Source organism: Rattus norvegicus, chromosome 1 (assembly GCF_021556685.1).
Source record: "Rattus norvegicus strain SHRSP/BbbUtx chromosome 1, alternate assembly SHRSP_T2T, whole genome shotgun sequence".
NCBI classification, from domain to species: domain Eukaryota; kingdom Metazoa; phylum Chordata; class Mammalia; order Rodentia; family Muridae; genus Rattus; species Rattus norvegicus.
The window spans coordinates 196,427,279-196,451,814 of NC_141534.1; the positions used below are offsets into that span (position 1 = coordinate 196,427,279).

The following is a 24,536-nucleotide window of genomic DNA, read 5'->3' on the forward strand; positions in this document are numbered from 1 at the left end:
GAGTGGGCCGGGTTTGACTTAGGGCTTTATCCAGATTCTTCCAGGCTTGTGAGCGGTCAGGTTATGTAACCTTCCCTAATGAGCTTCCTTTACCGAGAATGAGAGAGCTGGGAAGCGGACTGGATAGTTTCTAAGCTCTTGCAGCAATGAGAAATAAATGCAGATACTAAGGAATTTACCCGAGCAGTAAGTGTTTATAAACTGAGATAGTTCCAGGGCTGTGTGGCACTTAGTGGTAGAGTATTTGCCTAGTACAAGTGCAGTCCTGGGCTTAGTCTCAGTACGGCAAGGCAAGGCAAGGCAAGGCAAGGCAAGGCAAGGCAAGGCAAGGCAAGGCAAGGCAAGGCAAGGCAAGGCAAGGCAAGGCAAGGCAAGGCAAGGCAAAACCTACTTTTAATATGGGTTTTTAAATGCTTTAACCTCCCTTAAAGGCCACTACCCAGAGGTAGTGAAAAAGAAAGGTTATTAGGATATGGGGGTGCAAGAGGAGTGGACTTGTTTAGAAACAGTTCTTTGGAGCAAATCCAAACTGCATAGTCAAAATATAGACCAGCAGTCCAGTTCAGTGGTGTCAGGATAGCAAACACAAATCAGCAGTGGTGGCATGACCCAGCAGAAATAGCCAGGCCTCTGCGGAGTTGGCATGAGTCAGCAGGAGCAACCAGGACGAGCAGGAATGCCAGGAGAGCCAGGAGAGCCAGGAGAGCCAGGAGAGCCAGGAGAGCCAGGAGAGCCAGGAGAGCCAGGAGAGGTTCTCTGCCATGCTTCTCTCAACAGAGTGAAGATCAGTGAAAATGTGAGACTAACAATGTATTGTAAAGCTAGCTATGCAAGCCTGTCATCACCGTCCTTTGAGTCTTATTTATAGTCCCTCCAAACTGCACATGTCCTCCCATCGGCCTTGCCTCACCATGTGAGTCTGTCTTAGCAAAACTCCACGTGAGTCTGTGTCAGCTGACCTCAGTTTGCCAATCAGCCCGAGCCCAAGGAAGTATCAAGAAGCCACAAGGAGCCACCAGAATGCCACTAGAAATACCACAAGATGTTTTTTGGTGCATTTCTTTCTGTGGTCTCACCTCAAGCAGAGCTCAGCAATGCAGTGTAAGGCAAACCAACACATGTGTCGCCAGCCAGTAGTGAGGCAGAGCGCCCCCTGTCTGTGGGTTCATATTTATAATCCTTCATCAGGTGTCCTTAGCAAAATATTGTTCACCTGTGTCTGCTTCAGTGAACTGTTCCTTCTCGTGTCTGCTTTAACAAAACGTCCTTGCATCCTTTACTTGTCTGCCCCAGCAAAACACCATCTGACACAACTGACTTTCCAAAGAAACTGAGAATTTCCACTTCAAGGCAAGGCAAAGCAAATCAAGGCAAAACAATAAAACCCTCAGGCTATGGGATAGCACTAGAGAAACTTTTATGTGTGTGTGTGTGTGTGTGTGTGTGTGTGTGTGTGTGTGTGTGTGTATGTCTCAATGTATATGTGGATGTTTGTGTATGAGCATGTATTTATTCGTGTGTATGTATTTCTCTGTATGTTTGTAATATGTGGTTATGTATTCATATATGTATATGTATGTGTGTGTTTGTGTATGAATGTGTGCTTGTGTGTGTATATGTATATGTGTTTGCATATGAGTGTGTGCTTGTGTGTGCATATAAGTATGTATTTGTGTTTTTGTATATCTGTGTGTTTGTGAGTGTGTGTATTACATATTTTGAGATGGCCCTACTATCTCATCATGTTTTCTACTTCTGGCTATTTAAATTTTGCTTTGTGTATATTTAGATTTTATCTAGTTGTGCTACTGAGTGATTTTTGTTCTAATAGTTTTTTTTAAGTTGAAGTTTAATTTGAGAACAAAAATCTATAAGTAAACAATCTAGAACCCCAAAGCTGGAGAGTAGGGACAGCAGTGCCTTTCGTGCTGGGAGCTTTAGACTATACTTTTTAAATGAAGGGTTTGTTATGGTATATGTTATGTGCTTTGTTCAATTTAAGTTTAAATACTTTATATGATGTTTCTATGCTATCCATCAAAACAGATACCACGTCCTTTTCTTTAACTCATTGCTGTGATGAATTGCATTGATTGATTTCTGGATGTCAAACCATCTTAAAATATAAAATCATTCTAAAATTTCTGTAATAAGTTCAAGTCACTAATTGTATGTCAGAAGTATATTTCCAGCCTTGTATGTTGGGGCATACATACCTGCACTTTTAGCAAGTTCAAAATCAGCCTGAGCTCCCTAGCAAAATCCTATCTCAAAGAAAGAAAGAAAGAATTGAGGGGTAACTAGATAAAGATATATTATATACATGTATAAAAATGTCATAATGAAACCCATGGTATTTAATTAACGTATGCTAATGAAAATAAAAGGCTGTCTTTTAGTTCAAGGTTATACCTCTTCAAAATTTAGTAAAGAAAGAAAGAAAAACCCAATTTTCCTCCTCTTGTACTCTGCTTAATTTGGAAGCATGGGAAAAGCTGATGTAAAAAGGTTGACCAGCTCTCTCTCTCATATTGTAGTGGTAAGGGGAAGCCACCAGTTTCTCCTCCAATAATTTTGTTTATCAGGTTTTGGTCTCTTCTGGAGGCCATTATGGTGATTTCCAGCTTCATAGTCACCAGGTTCATTTTAAAAAACTTTACACTTGGTTTTCCTTGGAATATGTAACTTCAAATAGGGAAAAGAGTTGTTTTAGTTACCTTTCTTTTGCTATAATAAGACACTACAACTAAGGCAACTAATAGAAGAAAGAGTTGGGGGCTCATGGCTTCTGGGACGAGGGGAAGCCTGGCGCAGGCTGGTAGACGTGACACTGGAGCAGTAGCTGAGAGCTCACATCTGACTTATAAGCACAGGTAAAGAGACAGAGCTAACTCTCAATGGACTTTGAAACCTTGGAGCCTGTTCCCAGCGCCATAACCTCCTTCAAGAACATTCCTCTTTTTTTTTTCTTTTTTTCTTTTTTTTTTCTATTTTTCGGAGCTGGGGACCGAACCCAGGGCCTTGCGTTTGCTAGACAAGCGCTCTACCACTGAGCTAAACCCCCAACCCCAAGAACATTCCTCTTAATCCTTCCCAAACAGTTCCACCAATTGGTAACCACGCATTCAAACGTATGAGCCTGTGGGGGCCACCTTCATTCAAAGCACCACAGCTGTTAATTTGTTTCATCTGATTGAGAACGTTCCATGAAGGCATTAATGATGTTTCCTAGGATCTCCACCCTTACCTCTTAAATAGAGTTTAGAAGAGGAGCAAGCCACAACACGAGATGGAGGAACCCAGCCCTCACTGGCTATGAGCCACTTGGAAGATGGGGTTTGCGAGGATCTTGCTAGTGTGTGATTTGACTCTGGATCCAAGTGTGAGACAGATGTGCTCGGCATCAAAATGACTGCAAGGCTCTGCTGAGACGAAAGCTCTGGGATTAGGCAGACCTGTGTTTGAGTCCTGACTCTGTCGCTCACAGCCAATGTTTCTCTTGACAGTCCAGTTTTGTCACCTGTAAAGTTCCTGTTCTCTTCCACCTGCCATGAATGGCAACTGTGCTGTCCCCAAAGGACACACACGGGAAGCAGTCTCTGAAATAGACACAAATGCTATAGTCCATAAGTCCCTGAAATCCTAATTTGAATTTCACAGCACATGCTATTGAGCAGAGACACTCTATCTCCTCAGATCTCCTTCCCTGAGTTCTCTCGTAGTTTCATCCCTGGATTTGGTAGCCGATGGCTGCTGGATGAATCCCAGGTCACAGAAGTACATATAGTTTCCATGTAACTTATGAAGGCCAATACAACTATTGCCCCAATGACTTCTTAGACTAGGCAGAGGAGGATACCCATTTTATAGAAGAAGACACCAAGGTCTGGGAGGCTAATAACTTGTCCAAAGTTGCACTCAGATAAGTGAAGCTGACCAGGGTTTTGACCAGGGCTTAGTGTTCCTCCTCTTTAGGGACCAACTCTCAGGCATGAGAAAGTCCTTAAAGCATCCTTCCCAGAGTTCCCACCTTAGCTTGAGTTGCCCTAGTGAGGGGCATGGCTGGGGAAGGGGAGAGTGCGCATACTCTCTTCAGATTTTAGAGGTGTGCTCTCCGGTTACTCCTCTCTGGTTGAACTTCAGTATTCTTGATGTTGATGGCTTCTCCAAGGTTCCCTGTGTAGTTCAGTACATAACACCTTCTTCCCAGAGAGCACACACTGTGAATGTAAGCTGTCATCCTCATTGCTTTAGGCCCTCAGGAAAGAGATGACATTTTCTTGTGAGCTGGAGGAGAAGCAGAAGCATTGGTGGGGAAGGGTCGTTTGTGGATCTTTCCAACAGTCTTTGGAAACATGAAGTGTTTACTGAGAGGGAGCAGAGAGCCATCCTAAGTTGTTCTTTCTTGCTCTCCTGAAGGATAGTGAGTGCTGCTGTGGTCTCTCAGCCCCCTTGATATCTTTATTTCTGCCCCAGGACTATGCTGGTCTTGGCAGAGCACAAGAGTCATAGAGTTGGTGGTCCCTCAACAAAGGTGACCCTCACTGGCTTATTTTCACATGAATAGAACATCACTTTTTAATTAGGATGACTTTGTCCCCTAGGGTACATTTAGAAATGTTTACAGAGGCTTACTATGCACAGGGCAGTCCCCCAAAGAAGAATATCCAGCCTGCACATTAACAGCACAGAGGAAGAGGAGCCTTAGGTTACCCAGGTAGGTGCTATAGTTACTCTGGAGACAGCAGTTAGATGGCTAGGCTCAGGTATGGTTGAAGTTTGAGCAGGGCAGCCATGGTTAAGAGAACTCTTTTGAGAGGGAGGTATCCATTTTTTTTTTTGAGTTTTTGTTGCATTGAAAATATCCACAAATGAGATATGGCTAATTCATACTGTGTTTCTACTACACAAGATTCAAACATAGACCTTCGGTGTATTCACAGTTTTTTTTCTTACGTACATGGGATCACTTCATACACAATGTTTTGGCTGTTGTCTTTTGAGACAGGGTCTAATGTGTCTCAGGCTGCCCTTGAACTTGCTGTATAGTAGACGACAACCTTGAACGTTGACCCTCTTGCTTCCAACTCTCAAGCATTGTGGTTGTAGGTCTGTCTGCACCGCAGGCTGGGTTTATGAAGTGCTGGAGATCAGACCGTGGCTGCACCCTCAGCTCCTCACACACTCTTCTAGAACATATTCCCATCACTTCACATTTACTAAATAAGCTTCAGGTTGTTCTTATTTTACACACGCAGGTCACCTTCTTACTACTGAAGCTGCCGGAGCAGCAGTGCTTTGCGGTATTTACTTGGTGCCAGGCAGAGCTCTCTGGATAGTGTCCCTTCTCTCACTGAGCCCCTACACTTCCCGTTTTATGGAGCAGGGAATTGAAGTGCTCAGAACGATCTGGTTGAGCCCTCCATGTTTTCTTCTTTATTATCTTTCCTGCCCAGAGGTTGACCATCTGCGATCTGGGGAAAACTTCTGTGACATCCACATATGGTCACTGAGTTCCAGCTTTATGCTCATCCAGGCTCTAGGCATCCCTGCTACTCAGGAACCTCTGGGCTGGGAGTTCTAGATGGGTGGATAGCCAATAGAAATCCATGAGAGCTCAGTGAGGGTGCTAAGTGTGACAGCAACAAACTTTAGTGACCATTAAGTCGCCACTCCCCGTAGGCTCCATCTTCAAGGAGGACTTCAGAGTCATTCTTAGAAATGGCTGGTCTTTAATTGAGCTTTGGTACCTCTGGCTTTTGATGCATGCTTAATGATCATTTGCCTTCTGGTCTTGCTCTTGAATGTCACAACCAGCGCTATCAGGAATCATCATAGCCCTCTGGCTTTGCAAAGCACTGGGTTTGGACTGTGGCTGTCTAAGTTTTCTGTTCCAGACCAGTTACAGCAAATATGTCTGTCCTTTTCCACCGTACTGTCATGCCACTTCACTGCTTTTGCTGATAGTGATTTTTCAATAGTTAAAGACTATAAAACATATAGACATTTGTGGGATTAGGATACAGTTCAAGAAGGCTTCATTATTCTGGGCAGTGACCTGCACCATGGCAGGTGTTGGGGAATGACTCACAGGTATGGTCACAGGATATGAGAGATTGGGGCAGACAAGATATAAAGAGAATGAGTAGTGGGCCATGGAAGCCAGTGTTTGTTCATGTTCTGGGATGTGCTCTGCAGGGGGAACAACTGTACCTATTTTCTTATTTCTTTGTTTTCTTTTTCTTTTTTTCTTTCTTTTTTTTTTTTCCGGAGCTGGGGACCGAACCCAGGGCCTTGCTCTTGCTAGGCAAACGCTCTACCACTGAGCTAAATCCCCAACCTTCTTTTCCTTTTTTTAAAGTAGCATTTCATTGCATAGTCCTGGCTGGTCTAGAACTCCATGTAGACCAAAGCTGGCCTCAAACCCATAGAGATCTGCTTGCCTCTGCCTCCTGAGATCTGGACAAGAACATGTGTTACCAAGCCTGGCCTTCTGTCTTTTCATGACTAAAATTTTTTTGAGATGCAAGTTGTTTAGTGCTAACATTAGAAAAGTTCTAGAAGGTGGACTAGTTCATTTCATCAGCTCGCTCTTAAGGCAAATAAGAAAGAGGCAAAGAAAGGTGAGGTCGTTTCTCTCACCAGGGTTCTTAAGCAAACCCAACCCAATTCAGTATATTAAGCAGTATAATAAAAGTTAAGCTTTGCCAATCAGAAACTACCCACTTGCCTCTAGCTAGGAACTAGCTAGCATAGAGGCATCTTCCTATTCTGATCTGGGCACGTCTCTGACTGCCAAAGATGTTTATTCTATGGCAGTTAATGGAACCCAGACTTCCATATTTCATCTGCTGAAACTCTCCCTGTCTCTCTCTCTGTCTCACTCTGTCTCTCTGTCTGTCTCTGTCTCTGTCTCTGTCTCTCCATCCAGATATCTGCTCCCATCCTTCAGGTAGGGATTTCATAGTTCGGCTCTGAAGATGGGAGGTGCCTTTACTTCCCTGCTCTGACAGATTGCTTTCAAAGCAGTTTTTCTTGGCTGATGTCTACTGAGCTTGCCTTTTTGATTGCTGCCGATCCCTCTGCATCAGAAAGTCAAACCGTGCCATCTAAGAAGCTGTGTGAGGCCACGGATCCCTTGATTTTTTTGACATAGATGACTTTCATGGAGGCAAAGGTTCTTTAGAATCTTGGATTGGGGCACATGATCTTTCTAATACTTGGGGCTATAAACTATGAAGGTCTTAGAGTTTCTTCCTCAAGGTGTGCTTCAAGAGGAAGGTTGTTTTCCGTTGTTTGTTGCTGTTTTTTTTTCCTGTAGGAAAGTAACTTTTCAAATTTTGAGTAAGCCTGGAGCCCATGTGAAATGAAATCTTTATGAGATTTTTAGGCAAGGATCGCAATTGGGCCTTAGAAATGATGTTACCATTGGCCCTGCGGGGCAGGTCCTGATTCAGAGAGAGCAGAGACAATTATCTTCAATTTACAAACACCCACAGAGACGGGACTCACTTCTCGATATTTTCTTATGCTACTCTTGTTGGAAAATAATTCTCTGTTAGGTAGTCAGTGATGTTTTTGGAGAGCAATGTGACTTGTTGGAGAGATAACCGAGTCAGATCTCAAATCTAGGGAGTCAGCTGACCTGCTGTGCTGCTGGTCAGGGTAAATGAGGAGATTCCATCCATATTTTTTCTAAAAATCATTTTGAGACAGGATTTCAAGTAGGTAGTCTAGGGTGGACTTTGAACTCATGATCCTCTCACCTTAGCATTCTAGGCACCGGGGTATGGGTTCAAAAGATGATCGCATTCAAAATAAACAGTTTATGTGTATAAGTGTTTTGCCTGCATGTGAGCTTATGTACCATCAGAAGACCTAATGCCTGCTGAGGCCAAGGGGCCATAGGAAAATATCAAAATATGAAACCTCATCAGACTCCTAGACCTAGAGTTACAGATGGCTGTGAGCTACCCTGTAGGTGCTGGGGATTGAACCCAGTTATACTGGTAGTAACATCAAGAAAGGGCTCACGGTCAATATACATAGGGGTCAACATGGTGTCGTAGACTTTTAAGAGCTTTTGCTGAAAGTCGAACAGTCAGGAGACAGGAGGTCATTCAAATCTGTCTCTTGACCAAGCAACAGTGAAAGGACTGAAGCAGGCTGCTCAGGGAAGTGAGGGCAGATGGCCTCTCACTCCAGAGATCAGTGACAGTCTGTCCATGACTGTCCGGCCAGCCTACCCAACAGCTGTGGATGGCATGCTTCACTAACTTTTAATCCAGGTCTTCAGTAGACCCTCGGTTCACCTCAGGTCAGATCTTAGCTGCTGGTATGGACAAGTTTGTTCATACAGGTTCATTATGACATCAAGCCCCAGTCCTCAGAGGTAAAAAAAAATTCTCTTCCTGGCATAGAGTGAGCTTTGTTCTCATGGGAAACTTTCTGAACTGGCTTTAGGCAGAAAAGGAAATTCTGAGAGTCTACCCTGAAGCTTCTACTTCTCATCTAGCTTCAGTTAAAAAAATAATTGGTATTTGGAACTAGCGATATGGTTCCGTGGTTAATTATGAAAAACACACCATCCTCTCTTGTGATCGTCTTCTTCCCAAATAGTTTCTTCAGCATCGTATAAAGATTCCTCTGTTTTCACTCCCTGTCCAACTCTTGTTTGCTTTCCTAATCAAGATCCTCAAGATCTTGAAGGTTTCCATATACATATAAAAACAAAATAAAACCTGTATGCATATTTCTTTGCTGTCTTATTTCAGTTTAATTTTCAAGCCCATACATAGAACTTAAGAGTTTAGCTCCCTTCTCCCAATATCAAGTCTCTTTGAATTATTTCAAATTTCTCCGTCTATACTGTCAGAGTGAACAATAGCATGCTATTCTGGGATGTTCGATGTCATGGCTAGAGAAAGGATCCAGCTCATATTCAAAGAGAAAAAGGCCTTTCGGAATAAAATGGGGCCTAATATCCAATAAAAACCCCTTATCAGGGCTGGAGGGCAGAGCCACTTAGGGCCACACAAATGAGTACTGAAGAACCAATGACTATTCTCAAGATGAAAAGAATAGTTATCACTCAGAATGTGACTGAACTTTCACTAGATTTAAAGTAGTAAAAAAATATAAGTTGAACTTGAAAGGCTACCGTTAGTGCCTTTCTATTGCTGTAATAGGATCTATGATAGGGGTGACTTACAGAAGGAAGGGTTCGCCCTGACTCACAAGTTTAGGTGGTTAAGAGTCAGTGATGGTAGAGTGCAGGAACAGCTGAGCGCTCACATCTTGAACTACAAGGAGAAGGCAGAGAGAGCTCTCTGGGAATGGGGTAACACTTTTGACCCCCCAAGGCCACACCTCAGAGCCCTTTCCAAACACACACCAAATGGAGACCAAATGGTCAGATATATGAGCCTATGGGGTCGATTCTTTTTCAAACTGCCATATTCAATTCCCAGACTTCCATGAGCTTGTGGCCAGATCATCATGAAAAATGCATTTAATCCCAATTTCAAAAGTCCCCATAGTCTTTCACAGTCTCAGCATTGTTTAAAATTTCTAAGTCCCAAGTCTTTTTGAGATTCAAGGCAATCCTCTTGACTGCATCCCTTATAAACTCAAAAACCAAATAACATACACCCAGCATACAATGGCATGGAATATACATCCTCTTTCAAAAGAGATAAATCAGGGCACAGTGAGGAAATACCAGACCCAGCAGGGAAAATCCTGTAGGCCCATGTCTGATGCAGAAGGGCTTGCTTAGAGTCTCTGTCCTTCCAGCGTTGGCGCCTACAGCGTACTTCTCTCCAGCTATTTTCACTCCCAACTGCAGCAAATATCCTATGGTTCAGGCACCTCTAACACATTGGTGTCTCTAATGTAATCCAGGATTCACTTTACAGCTTCATGCAATGACCTCCCAGGCCCTCATACCAGGACTTCCCTGGCACAGGTTGCTTGACCTTAGCTGCTCTCCATAACTGTGGAGAAATACTCCATAACCCCTTTATTTGTGTATGCTCCATGAGCCCGTAGCCATTACCATGAGGTTAACACTGCCAAGTCTGGCTGCCTATTTTGGGGTGAAGCCTGCCTGCTTAGGGTGAAGCCCTTTGCATCACATTGCTTGAGTTTTCATTTGTTATTGTTATCTTAGGAACAGAAAATTTCTTAGGTGTTTTCCTTTCACAAGTTGGATGCTTAGCTGGATAGGGTCTTGCGAGGATGCCTTTCCTGTTACCCAAGCCTGGCCTTAATCTCCTTATCTTTTTCAGCATAAATCTTGGGTGTGGTGTTCTTTTTCTCTTCAAATTGTTCGTTTTGTGTTTCCCTTTGTCCCCCTTGCTATTTTTCATTGTAGAGTCACATAAACACATAAACAAACACACAAACACATAAACACGATCGGTACCAACCATGCACCAGAGTCAATATTAGGTTGTTTTGAAGTCTCCACCACAGAAATTAGTCATTACTTTTAAATTTAGCCTCAGGTGAGTTCTTTGACCATGGACAGAAAGCAGCCACATTCTTTGCCAAAATATCCTAAGAATGATCTCTAGCTGGTTGCTAATGATTCACCACGAAAACCTCTTGAGCTGGGCCTCCACAGTTCAGTCCCCCTCAGCTCTACCGTTTGTCTTCCCAGTTTCTCCTTGGATGGCCATTAAGCTTCACTTACAATGTTCAACTACTTCCCTAGACTAAAGTCTCAAAGTCAACTTCCCCATAAACCTCTTACCCAATCATATGAAACCCCCACTTGCGTTTTTTTTTCCTTTAAAAACCCCTTCCCCTATATCTCAGGGGACACAACAGTAGAACCAGCAGGGAGAGAGATTTGCAATCCAAAAAGCTCTCCCTCCCCTCCTCCTCTCTTCCTGACTCCCTTTCCCCTCTTTCTCTCCTCCCTCCCCCACCCTATGCATTCTCTCCCCATCACCCTGCTCAGTTCCTTGGGAACTGGTGAATCCACCTGAGAGCTGTTCCCAAATAAATTTATCTTTTTTACTTTCAATTTGGCTTGAATTGGCTTATTTTTCTGAGGAGACAGCCTATTACTAATAAGTCCTTTAACATCAGACACAGAGTAGGAGGGTTTGGGGTTTGCCCCATTGGTTTTCTGTCTTGCTTTGGTCCAGTGCTTTCTCAATCTTCCCTTTCCTCCATTTTAGCATGGTATTGTACGTTCTGTGCTGTTGTATGTTGGGAGTCTGACTTTTTTTCTTTCTATTATGTAACTATTCAGATCAGGTTGATCTCAGACTCACAAACCTGCCTCTGCCTCCTGAGTGCTGGAATTAAAGGCATGTGCCACCACACGCAATGGGCTTTGGACTTTTAAACAGTGTTGAGATTGAAGGAAAAACTGTGGGTGGGGACTATGCATTTTGCATTCTGACATTGCTACGAACTTATGGGGGCCAGGAAGTGGAATGTTGTGGTTTGAATAAGAATAGCCTCTGTTTTAATCTTTGCCTCTCTATTCAACAGGAGCCGGATGTAGATCGCTCCTGAGAGACACAGCCAGAATACAGCAAATACGGAGGCAAATGCCAGCAGCAAACCACTGAACTGAGAACAGGACCCCCGTTGAAGGAATCAGAGAAAGAACTGGAAGAGCTTGAAGGGGCTCGAGACCCCATATGTACAACAATGCCAAGCAACCAGAGCTTCCAGGGACTAAGCCACTACCTAAAGACTATACATGGACTGACCCTGGACTCTGACCTCATAGGTAGCAATGAATATTCTAGTAAGAGCACCAGTGGAAGGGGAAGCCCTGGGTCCTGCTAAGACTGAACCCCCAGTGAACTAGACTGTTGGGGGGAGGGCGGCAAGGGGGGGAGGATGGGGAGGGGAACACCCATAAGGAAGGGGAGGGGGGAGGGGGATGTTTGCCCGGAAACCGGGAAAGGGAATAACACTCGAAATGTATATAAGAAATACTCAAGTTAATTTAAAAAAAAAAAAAAGAATAGCCACACAGGCTCACATCTAAATCTTTGTTCCTAGTGTTTGTTTGGAAAGGATTAGGAGGTGTGGCCTTGCTGGAGAAAGAACACAAAGAAGAAAAGCTTGAGTAACTGATATTTAATGATATTAAGAAGTTACTATCAAACAATGATAATGGTGATGTAGTCATGCTGGCGCACACAAGGACATCACTGGCTGGACTCAGTGGGTTATGGAAAGGATAGGTAATGTTGGGGAGAGCTATGACTGGGCTATGACAGGAGGTAGAGTTGTGATAGAGTATGGATGTGATCAAAATGCATGTTATAAGAAATCAAAGAATGAACACAAACGATATACTGGATGAGTTCAGCTTTTAAATAATGCAGTAGGTGAGAGGAAGGAGACAGTGGAGGAGAGCTATAAATGAAATAAAGGAGAAGGCAGGGCACTCGGGATCCCCGGAGATCAGAACATAAAACCCTCAGATATAACTGTAGCAGACCAGAAAACATGGCCCCTCTAAAACACTTCGTTTTGTCACTTCCATTAAGCGGGTCAGTTGGAGAAATTATAGAGTTGGCAGAATTTCTGAAAGTTACCCTGGAGCGAGGAAATTTTTAATTAATGAGGAAGCAGGAAGATAGAGAACCCTGGTGCTTTCAGTGCCTGAGAGATTTTTATCTGCACAAGAAGCTTGGAGTCCTAGTCAGTCAAATGTAGGTGAATAAGGCACAGTCGCCTTCCAGAATCTGTCCCCAGGCCTCCTGAGAAGTTGCAGAGTCCTGCTCCTCTCCCCACTCCAGATGCTGTTCATGTTTCAATTTTCTGGAAGCTTCCTTGAATCTCATATTTTTTTCCTGGCCTCTCATGTGCTCATTGGTAATTAAAAATGATTTTCCCCTTAGTTACCTATCTCCGTTTATTTCATAACCCAAATCCTCAGCAGGGTGGAGTGAAGAGCGGCTTTCTCTTGTGCACACCGTTCTGAAGAGGCAGCCAAACGGGAGCAAATGCTTAGTGGGTTCTTCATGGGGCCCACAAAGACTCCCTGGTCACGCCATGGAGACCACAGACTGCTTCGCAGTGAGCTTGCCGCATCAGGCTTCTTCCCACCCACGGAGACTGTGACTTTGAGAATCTGTGATGCTGAATTTAACGAATTTGAGATTTATAAACCGAGTCACCAATAATGCACTGTTGTCACATCAGGGGTAGAAATCAATAAAGCGCTTCTTGCCATTTGACCAAGAGTGAGACCCGCCTTTAATTCTCTATTTTGCTTTCTATGTCTTCTGTCATCCCTGTCTGTCTGTCTGTTGTCTGACTCTGAATCTGTGCTTGTCTGAATGCTGTCCTTAAGTTTCTGTTGGTAAATCCCTCACAGAGGACTCTGCCTTTTCTTTTACTGAACAGTACAGAAATCATCACATGGGAAAGGAGTAAGGGACACTTCACAGAAATCCTTAACCATTTTACAAGGGACAGAGTCACCAACTCCAACAGACTCAAATGACAAACGGCATTACAAACACCATTGCTTATCAACCAAACTCTTTTCTTATTTTTATAAATTTTCAGTGTTTTTCATACATTTTCTTCCATGTTTATGGAAATCCACTTTATGAGGTTGCTTTCAACCTCTATTTCTGTTTTCAGGCAATGGTTATTGTGGCACACACACAAACGCACAGGCACTACTCTTAGGCCGGGGTCAGGAAAGGTTTATAAAATTGCGGCCATTCATTGACTTAGGTTGTAGAAGGTGATTGCATGGAAAATAGGAGGTAAGTAAGGTTGGCTGTTACACTGTTATCTTAAGGGAGGTTAAGCAAACTGGCTGAGTACACAGTAGGATAGCTGTCGTATATCTTGAGTGACTTTAGGATGTATTATTAACTCCGGCTGTTTGGAACAGCAAATGCATCTTAGGATGTAAGAAATACGTTTTGTAATGCTTTGCCACACTTTGTGGCTGGCAGCGAATGAGCCCAGCCCCTGGAAAGCTGCAGGACTGACAGCAGGATCATGTTTAATTCTTCACAGTCCTGTGCCTTTCTGTAGTCAGTTCCCTTGATCTTTGATGAGAGACTATGTCCCTCAGCAGCACACTTTGGGTGACTGACTTTGAAAGAGCAAGGGATTGGTCTTAGATGTGAATCTCTGAAGCCAATCTTGTATTATTTGTGCTTCTGAGTCTACACCTCAGCTCCAGCTAAGTTTGCGGTGTATTGGGCAAATAGAAGTGTTCTAAAATACTGTACACAGCACTGTTGGCAGGATAACCCCAGTGTTTGTGACTTACAAAACCAAACCCAATTTCCTGGGCCTTCTAGACAAAACTGAACAAAATCAAGGGGTCTTTGGGCAGCTCCTTAATAACTCTTCCGGTCCCAGTTGTCCTTCTAAGACTTCTTTTTGTTTCACCTTCTGTCTGAGTGTGGTTTCCACAACAAAAGTTGTCTTTAAATTCAAAACATAACACAGGGCTGAGGAGATGGCTCAGTGGGCAAAGCACTTTCCATGCAAGCATGAGGACTAGAGTCTAGATATTTCCCACCCCATACCCAGGGGAATGCCAGGAAGGAATAGCAGCTCACTGGAAATCTCAGTGTTTGAGAGATGGAGACAGGGTTCTACGGAGCCTTGTGCTCTGGGCAGACTAACCAAACCAATGAGCTCTTGATTCAAGTGGGAGACTCTGCTTCGATATGTGGAGAGCCATTAAGGAAGTCACCCAATAACAAGTTCCAGATTCCCCATGGATGTGCAGAGAAGTGCATGTTTAACAGCACCACAAGCACATGGTAAAGCTCACCGTTTAGAAAGAGAAACAAAAATGAAGGTCAATATAATAAAATTAAGCATGATTAAAGGAAAATTTTCTCTTATAAAAATCCGAAACTTCTTTCAAAAAATTGAGATTTGTTTGACAGTTCTTTTTATTTTCTAAAGATTTATTTATTTACCTATTTATTTAATTCGAGCACACTGCAGCTGTCCTTAGACACAGCAGAAGAGGGCATTGGACCCCATTACAGATGGTTGTGAGCCACCGTGTGGTTGCTGGGAGTTGAACTTGGGACCTCCGGAAGAGCAGTCGGTGCTCTTAACCGATATAACAGATAGTTATGATCTACCATGTGAGTTCTGGGAACTGAACGCAGGTCCTCTGCAACAAGTGCTCTTAACCACTTTCCAGCCCTGGTATGGTAGGTACTTCTATGACGTAAACTATGTGAGTCAACTTCCTGTTACTGTAACAAAATATTTGATGTATCATTGCACAAAGAGGAAACGTTAGTGTTTTGGCTCTGTGTTTCAGTCCAGCTTCCACAATTACCTTGAAGGCACACTCCCGGGGACCCAAACACCTCCCAATATGCTCTCCCTTCTAAAGGTTCTATACTAACAGTACCTCCTGGGAAACAGATTGTAGTAGTTTGAATGAAAATGGACCCCAAAGGCTCATAGGGAGTGGCATTATTAGGAGGTGTGGCCTTGTTGGAGTAGGTGTGGCCTTTTTGGAGGGAGTATGTCATTGGGGGTGGGCTTTGAGGTTTCAGATGCTCAAGCCAGGTCCAATGTGTCTTTATCTTCCTGATGCCTGTCGATTCAGAGGTAGCGCTCTCAGCCTCTTGTCTAGCATCATGTCTGCCTGTGTGCTACCACACTTCCCACCACGATGATAAAGAACTAAACCTCTGAAGTGTAAGCCAGCCTCAATGTAATGTCCTTTATAAGAGTTGCCTTGGTCATGGAGTCTCTTCATAGCAATGAAACCCTAAGACACAAGCCATTAGTATATGGGCCTCGAGAAGATCAGTCATGACCAAGGCACAACACACCCAGCTACAAGTTGCTGGTAAGTCACACTCAGAGCGTGTTTACCCGCTCATGCTCTTCCCTCCAAGAGCTCACAGCGTCGCCCGTGGCACAAGCTCCTGTTTGCTGAGCCCTGCCTGACTGGTATTATAATAATACACACCGCTGGCAAGTCATGGAGATTTTCTTTTTCTCCGACTTCCAGCTGTGGGGGAGTTCACAGCAGATGGTGTGGGGCAGGCTGACTCTGGTCGTATGTTCAGGAGCTACCGAGCAGAGTTCCAGTCACGGAAGCAAATTGAGACAGATTGTGCTGTGGTTTTAGCAGTGAAATGCTGAACTGGATTGATTTCCTCCCTGAATATGGCCATATGTAAGTACGTGGAATACTACAAGAATTTTAAAAAGAAAACTACAATGAGAGTTTATACTTCTATGTCATAGCGCCTGGTTCTCTAAGGGGGCAGTTGCTTGGCTAATAGTTACAACCATTGATTGTATGAGCTGAGGCAGTGGGCAGGATCACGTGTTAACCTGATTTTCATGATCAAATTTATATGAGATGAGAAACATTTATACCAACTTAAACCCAGAACCACCACTACCATCATTTTGAAGCATTTCCTTCTATTCTTTTTTTCCTCCCAATGTATAAGATTTTAAGCAAATTTGGCACTGGAGTGAGCTCAGTGGTTAAGAGCACTTGCTGTTCTTTCAGAGGACCGCAGTTCTGTTCCCAGCCCCATATTCAGCTACTGGTTCACAATTGTCTGCAATTCTAGCTTCAGGGAATCTTATTGGCTTCTGTGGCACACATGTACACACACACACACACACACACACACACACACACACACACACACACATTAAAATTTTAACAATAGTTTTAAAACCAATGCAAAGCAAATTTGGTTGTAGGCTGGATACATAATGATAGCATTTCATTCCTTATCATGATGTTTAACTATCATTCTTTCCCCTGATTATTATATTATTGAAATAATCAAGTTAAAAATGTCATTTAAACATCCGATTATATGTAACTGTTTCATTTTTTACCTACATTGGAAATGTACAGCATTCTCTTTTCTTTGAAGAAAATATCTGGACCAGTAGATTTCATGAATTTGTGACTATTTTCCTGGGAGAAATCCCCACAGGCAGAACTTAGGAGGATTCTAAGGAGTGTCAGTAGTCTCTGTAGAGAGACCAGTAAGAGCAGAATACTGTCATATCCTTCTCTACTTACGTTACTTTCCCAGGTTAGCCCACCACATACTCTGAAAATGACAGAGGAAGAGGTCAAGATAGGGCAATTCCAGCAGTAAGGAGTGCTGAGATGGGGAAGAGCAAACCTACAGGTTCGTGTGAAGCATGAGGTGCAACTGAACAGTTTTGGAGATGCTACAGCCTAGTCGGATCGTCTTCTGTTTGTGTTTAAGAGCACCATTGTACACTGTAGAGAGGAATGGTGAAATTCACAGTGAAAATTTTCAGTTTTGCCTCCATTTAATTTCTGCTTAGAATGACATTCAAGTAACACATACAAAACACCCCAACAAGGACGACTTCGGGGTAGGTACAGGGGATGCTTAAGAAAGAAACAGTTTGGGGATGAGGTTTGAATGATAGAACACTTGTCTAGTATGCATGAAGGCCTGGATCCAATCCACAGTACCACATAAAGCTGGATATGATGTTGCGGGGCTATAACCCCAGCACTTAGGAGGTAGAGGTAGGAAGATCAAATGTTCAAAGTCACCCTCTGCTACAAAGTGAATTTGAAGCCAATCTGGGATACATGAGACCTCATTTCCAAAAAAAAAGCACAAAATTTTATATGTTAAAATCTTTCTTTGGTACATTTTCTTTGCCTCCTCCTTTCCCCCATAAATCCCTGAAAATTAAGTGGTAAAACTTGAGACTGCAGGTGGTCCAATCTTCCATTTTGATTGCACTCTAGAATCTGGATGTTTCTCCCAGCCGACCTAGTCCAGCTTAGGTGATGTGAGGGGAAAGGACCACAGGCAGAATCTGAAGACTTGAATCAGAATGCTCCTCCGCAGTGAGTGATGTTTCTCCCCTTCGTTGGAGCCCCTGCGTCTTAGCCTAGAGAAGGAAGAAATGACCCGTGTGATGAGCATTGTCTCCACAGTCATCGTCATTAACACAAGAGGGGTATGAAGGTCACAGCAAGGGTAGGAAGGAAAAGACACAAGCTTGTTAGGACAGGGTCAGGAAGGTGCCGATCTCAAGTTCATGGCCAGACTCCACCCTTCAAGCTCAGCCTGCCGTCTACCATCTGTAAATGGATGCCTACGGCTGACTCCCATCTTTGTTCCCACCACTCATTTGGGAGAGTTGCAAGGGGCTGGAAGCATATCCCACATGGCAGCTAGACAGTTGCATCAGCCCTAAACTCTCTCACAGGAGGAAGTACTGAGAAAAGTCAGTGCCATTCCCATGCAAAACTATTTGCAGCTGATAAAAACAGTTGAGATGTGCAGCTTCATACTGGCTTGACGTGCTGGCTGTGTGGACTGTTGGTCTCTTCTGTGACCTGGCTCAAGAGCTCCAGCCTGTATTTGTTGGAAGATGACCAGCTGATAAACACACTCCCCCTTTCTAGGGAGTTTTAATCTGAGGGGTGGAGAATACCATAAACAGAGAAAATTGTAGGGTGAGAGCTGAGCTTGAAGGATAGCTTTTGTAGGGGTGACAAGATGAACAGGCTGCTTGGGTTGATCCTGGGTCATTGAAGTGACTTGAGCTAATGTGGATGGTGGAAGAGAAAATGATTCATATGCCTGAGGATGCGAGGGACATACAGCCGAGGTGATTCCCTGACAACTTCAACACAATGTAGGAGTAGGGAGAAAACTATGACCTGTGAGCACAGCAATAGCTGGGACGCCTTGAGCCAAATGTCACAGGGTAGACATGGCTTGTTTCCATGCTTCTCAACAAGGCTGCTTCTCAGGTGGGCAAACCACAGAGTCTCATTCATGCTAACGTGAGCTAGTTAAAACACAGTTAGTTAAATAACTGCATACATAATACTCTGCTCCCATGCTCCCTCATGATGTATACCAGCTCATTCTTGGTAGGAGGTCTTGTGGTGGGGCTCATTCAACCTTGGGGTGATATCTAAAAGTAGGTTCTGGGTCAAAACACACATTAGACCATTATAGGAATGATACTCTCTGTGTAGGGACACAGAGTGTCAAAGGATGGCTCTGTGCTGTCTCTTGACTGGTTTGGGAAGAGAAGAGACACATTTTTGCTCACATAAATTATACATCATGACAAAGTACTTCTTTCTAGACCCCCTGGAATGTCATGAATTGTGTCTGCTGAGGCCCCCTGAGGCACAAGCTGCCATTTAAGGCTTTTTAATTAGCTGTGTGCTGTACTGCACTTTGTTATATGCTATTCTCAATTCCTTGGATGAGTCTGTGTTCAAGTAAGACTTGTAAATCTGGGTTTTTGTTTTTAAAACCCCTGGTTTTTGTTAAGAAGTAGTTTGTTTCTCTGAAATGTGCTTTAAAGGTGTACTAATGGGCCCCAATTTAGCCAAGGAAAACCAAGATCATTAATTTCAGTAGTTAAACAATGCCAGGATAGGTGAGGATCAGGATGGGGAGGATCAGGATAGGTGAGGATCAGGATGGGGAGGATCAGGATGGGGAGGATCAGGATGGGGAGGATCAGGATGGGGAGGATCAGGATGGGGAGGATCAGGATGGGGAGGATCAGGATGGGGAGGGTCAGGATGGAGAAGATCAGGATGGAGGAAGAAGAGCCTTTGGGTCAGTTAGGTTTAGGGTCATAGCCCTTGGGCAGTTGAACTGAGATTGCACCTGGCTCGTTTTCCAGTTAGACTTAGAGGACACATTTGAAGGTCAGCACACACTAATATTCAGCACATGGATGGAGTCTGGAGTATGGATGGCGCCCTCCACAATGTTCATGCCTTCCCTCCCTGGCACCTCTGACAACTGACTTCTAACTCTCACTTAATCTTGGGAGTTATAAACGCCAAGGGCTGAAGTGACATTAATAAGTCTCTCTCTGGGTCCAGGCAATGGGTAATTCCAATGATAGATAAAGTTCTTGTCCTCGTGCCCTTTGTGGTGGATCACACTTTGTGGTGGTAGCAATGCCCAGCCTATCTGTGCTCTGGCTCCAGGCCAGGCTCCAGGCCAAGAGGTCCTGATATATTAACATCCTTGAGGATTCTGTCTGCTCCCCCTGACTTCGCCCTCCTGCATCCCCAGCCCACTGTCCCTTCTCCTTGCCTGTGCCAGATTTACTACTTATTATTATTTATTTATTATTAACCATCTTTGACAACATAGTTTCCCATCGGAGAGGAGAGGATGGTGTATCTTTCTCAAGTGTATTGTCCTGGAAATTCAGTATAGGGCCAGGTCCAAAAAAAATGTTCCCTATAGACCTGGTGGGAGTCAGACTCTGGGTAGCTAATAGATGTAGAGGGTAGAGCCTGTGCTCAGGTCTTTATAAGCACAACCTCATATAATTTTTCTAATAGTTCCAACCACATCACACAAAATCCAACAGCCTCTTAGGTTACGGTCCAGCAGTGTTAGGTATATTCAAGTGGTTATGCAAGAGATTTTTGGGGGAACTTTCTCATCTTGCAAACTTGAATTATAAGTGTCCCATCCCACTTCTGTGAATCTTCCTATTCAAGATGTCTCATGTGAGTGAACTCATACTTTATGTTTCTTCAACCGGCCTATTTCACTTAACATAATATCCTTAAGCTTCTTCAATGTCATAATTTCCTTCCCTTTCAAGGCTGAAAATTGCTGTGTTGAATGTATATATTATTTTTTTGCACCAACTTCTCTGTTGATGGCCATTCATGTTGCTTCCAGGCCTTAGCTATTTCAGGTCTACCACCAGCCTTCTGTTGCAATAGACACGACTGAGTACATTGGAGGTCATTTTATCTTGACTTTCTGTCTGAAGATCAGAGAGGTTTTCTATTTTTACAGAAGTCTGAGCCAGAAAATGGTCAGTGTGCTTTGGACCCGGATCCTCCTGAGTGTGCAGCTTATCACTGTACTCACTAGGATACTCACTCTGTGTTGTTGCTGTTCGGGGAGCTTCTCAAGGTGGAATATCGCAATTGAAGGGCTAGAGCTTACTAGTGGGAACTTGGTATCAGGGCTTGGAACTTAATCATATCACACAAGGCAGCTTAAGAGGCAGATCAGCGCCATCGACACACAGCACGATCTAGGAAGAAAGATGATGCTATGAAGAAATAGAATTCAAAGAAAGTTCCTGAAGTGAGTCCTAATCCTTTTACATTTATTTTTCTCAAGATAAAAATCTTGCTAAGCAGATCAGACTGGATCCAGTTTATTCACTACCCTGCTCTGCTACTTAAGAAACAACAACAACAACAACAACAAGAAAAACCAAAATCAAAACCCAAATAAACAAGCCATTGTGTAAAAACATTCTGGTGAGCTTGGTGGCATAGGCCACTAGTCCCAGCTACTCAGGAGGCCACAGTTGAATTGCTGCAAGTTCAAGGCTAGCCAGGGCTATATAGTAAATCAGAAAAGAATGTGGAGAATGATTCAGGGAAGCACTTGATATTGACTTCTGGTCTTATGTGTATACAGGGAGACATGTATATGTACATTCAACACACACACACACACACACACACACACACACACACACACACACACACACACACAATGTGCCTGAAATACAACTGAGATACAGTGTCTTTCTATCATTTCTGGGTCTTAGGTTTTGCAAAAAGCAAGCAAAAAAACTGAAAAGAAAACAAAAGCATTTCAAATGTTTTATAGAATATATATACATATATATATATATATTCCTGCAATACATTAAAAACAAGCTTGCACGTTCAAGCAGCACTCCAGATGATAAATGGTCTCTGTTTCTGTACATTGTAGGCAATCATACCAAATTGTTTAGACAAGCTTGTTAACAGATGTTGTCTATTCAGATACATACATATTAATTTTCCAGTTCCTTGACCCACAGACAGATTATATCCATTGGATCTACATCATGGCAGATTGCAATAAGAGCTGAGGTTGCAAATGGTTGTCAAGACACAGTTCAAATGAGATGGAGACTTGGCGTGTGACTCGCCTTTTGGCTTAGATGATGTGCATAATGTAGGGTTAGAGGTTGTCTTGGTTTCATTTCCTGTTGCTGGGATAGAGCAGCCTAACAAAAGCAACTAAGAGAGAGCAGAAGAGGTTATTTGGTTCATAATTCCGGGTTGCAGACTCACTGTAGGGAAGTCAAGTCAGGGAGAAGTTGAAGCAGTTATTTACATCCACACCTAAGAGAGGAGAGAGGAGAGAGGAGAGAGGAGAGAGGAGAGAGGGGAGAGGGGAGAGAGGAGAGAGAGAGAGAGAGAGAGAGAGAGAGAGAGAGAGAGAGAGAGAGAGAGAGAGAACCCATGCCTGCTGGTGGTCAATTTGCTTTTTCTACTCTTACATAAACTCAGAAACAAAAGTGCCCATTAATGCAGTGGTTCTCAATCTGTGGGTCCTGACCCTGTTGGGGGTGGGGGAGTGTCGAATAACCCTTTCACAGGGTCACATATAAGATATCCTGCACACCAGATATTTACATTGCAATTCACAGCAGTAGCAGGATGATAGTTATGAAGTACCAACAAAAATAATTTTATGGTTGGGGGTCACCACAATATGAAGAACTGTATTAAAGGGTCAAACATTAGGAAGTATGAGGAACCAAGACAGTTCTCCACAGACACATCTATGAACCAACCTAATCTGGTCAGTTCCTCATTGAGACTCTCTTCCTAGATGGCGCTAGATTGTGGCAAGTTGACAGTTGAAGTTAACAACCACGGAGATGATATTCTGTAGATGCCTGGTCCTAAATGGCTTTTGTTATTTAGCAACCTGAAATTTGATACAAATCGGCCTGTGTCAATCCAAAGGGATCATCTGCCATTTATTATTTCTGGTCCAGGTTGTAGAATTGTTTTGCCTTTAAAAACGATGCTGTCTTTAGCCTGTTTCCTGTAGGCTCTTTGACACCGCATAGTTGGTTTGAAACATTGCTAGGCTACAAAACAAAGCCAGGAGGGGGTGGTCTGAAGTACATGTCCCTTTTGTGTGATGTATGGTCATAATTTGGGGTTATCCATGATTAAGAAGTTAATGTTAATCTCAATGGATGCTTTTTCCTTATGTGAAACGCAGATTTCCGGGGCTAAGGAGACGGTTCCGCAGAATCCACAAAACAAATCCAGATGTGGTGCACTTACCTGCAGTCCCAGCTCTGGGGAGGAGGAGCCAGGAGGATCCCTAGAGTTTAAAGTCTAGTCAACTTGGATGAATTGATGAGCGCCAGGGTCAGTGAGAGACCTTCCTCACAAAAACGGTGGAAAGCGACAGGGGAAGACATCTGATGTTTACCTCCGACCTCCTCATTCACACATATAGGCATGGGTACCCGCAAGCACATGTACTGTGGTGATTCCCCTGCAGGCTCTACGGCAGGTAGGGAAACCCATCAGGTCGAGGTAAGAATGAAACTGGGCTCAGCTTGATTTCGTTGTAACCGTTGCTGGACCAGGATGTCTAGTGTCTGGCCTGGACCATTTTACGTTAGCCATACTTAAGCGTATTACAATTTTTGGGAAAAAGTATTCAGATAACAAGACATGTTTACACTGAAGCTCTTTACAAAATAAATACAGCTTTATCCATAAGATATTGACTTAGAAATGTAGGATTAATGGTGGGGTCCCGTGTCCCTTCCACTATAGGGCTCAGGTGCTTGTAGAGGCAGGACAGGCAGGAAGTTTGACCACACTTACTCCACACCGCCGCCTGGTGGGTGTCAGGTTGTGAGAAGGCTCCGGACACAACTCCTGGGGTGGGGAAGCACAGTCTGAGCTCAGAATCAGCTGGAGCTAGCTCCGGGGTCCCTGGGCCTGCAAGGAGGCCAGGGCCATCAGTTCTCAAGCTCTTGGGCATCCAGGCACCGCTGGGGTGCCGCAGAAGGCAAAAGAGCTGAGAACAGGGTGGGAGCCCGAGAGGCTGGATATAGTCTGGCCTGAGTGGGAAATGAGGGGGCTCACTCCGACTGATCCCACTTGGAGAGTCTTTGACTGGACTGTAGGCTGCAGACTTGGTGGCAGCTGCCACTGGAGAAGCAGGGAAGCCCTCTGCAGGAGATTAGGTGGCGGCGCTGTAGGCAAAGGGCTTCTTTACGGCTCCCGAAGGCGGATCCCATGAAAAGAAGCAACCCATAGTTTCAAAGCATTTACTGTCAGAAATGTGAATGAGCAAAACCATATCCCCTTTCTCAGAGTGCGCCTGAGATTAAATACCTTTTGCAGGGAGGAGTGTCTGGGAAGGAAAGCATCATTGGCTAAGCTCTCAGACCTTTAGATACTTCATTATAATGGAGATCTGTCTTGAGCCTACGTGAACTGTGGTCAAGTCCTCTACCTGTGAAGGGACTTGGGGCGTTGCCGTTACGTGACGGATGGTCATAAATCTATGGAGCTCTGCAGGTCAGTGATCAGCCTGGTTTCCTGGGAGCTTAGGGAAATGCCCACCATCCCTTTTAGGGTCACCAGGGTTTCGAACCTCAGCTCAACCAGGAACCAGGATGTCTTCCACTTCCCTACATAGAAGCAATGTTCAAGATAAGAAACTAGGGAGAATGACTTGGGT

The 24,536-nt window shown here is 43.9% G+C and overlaps 2 long non-coding RNA genes across 2 annotated transcripts in view; one reads left to right on the forward strand and one right to left on the reverse strand.

The window, feature by feature from the left end:
- LOC147996980 (uncharacterized) overlaps nt 1-13,215 on the forward strand; it is a 45,379-nt gene extending 32,164 nt beyond the window's left edge. Inside the window, exon 3 of the long non-coding RNA XR_015655354.1 lies at nt 11,509-13,215. This is a non-coding gene — a long non-coding RNA (uncharacterized LOC147996980). The remainder of the gene's footprint in view (nt 1-11,508) is intronic.
- A 4,449-nt stretch (nt 13,216-17,664) lies between these two features.
- On the reverse strand, nt 17,665-24,272 carry LOC148007822 (uncharacterized). Its single transcript, XR_015647508.1, has 3 exons — nt 24,188-24,272; nt 20,904-21,060; nt 17,665-17,904 (listed from the first exon to the last, which is right to left on the reverse strand). It is a non-coding gene; the product is annotated as an uncharacterized LOC148007822 (long non-coding RNA).
- Between the last annotated feature and the right edge of the window lie 264 nt (nt 24,273-24,536).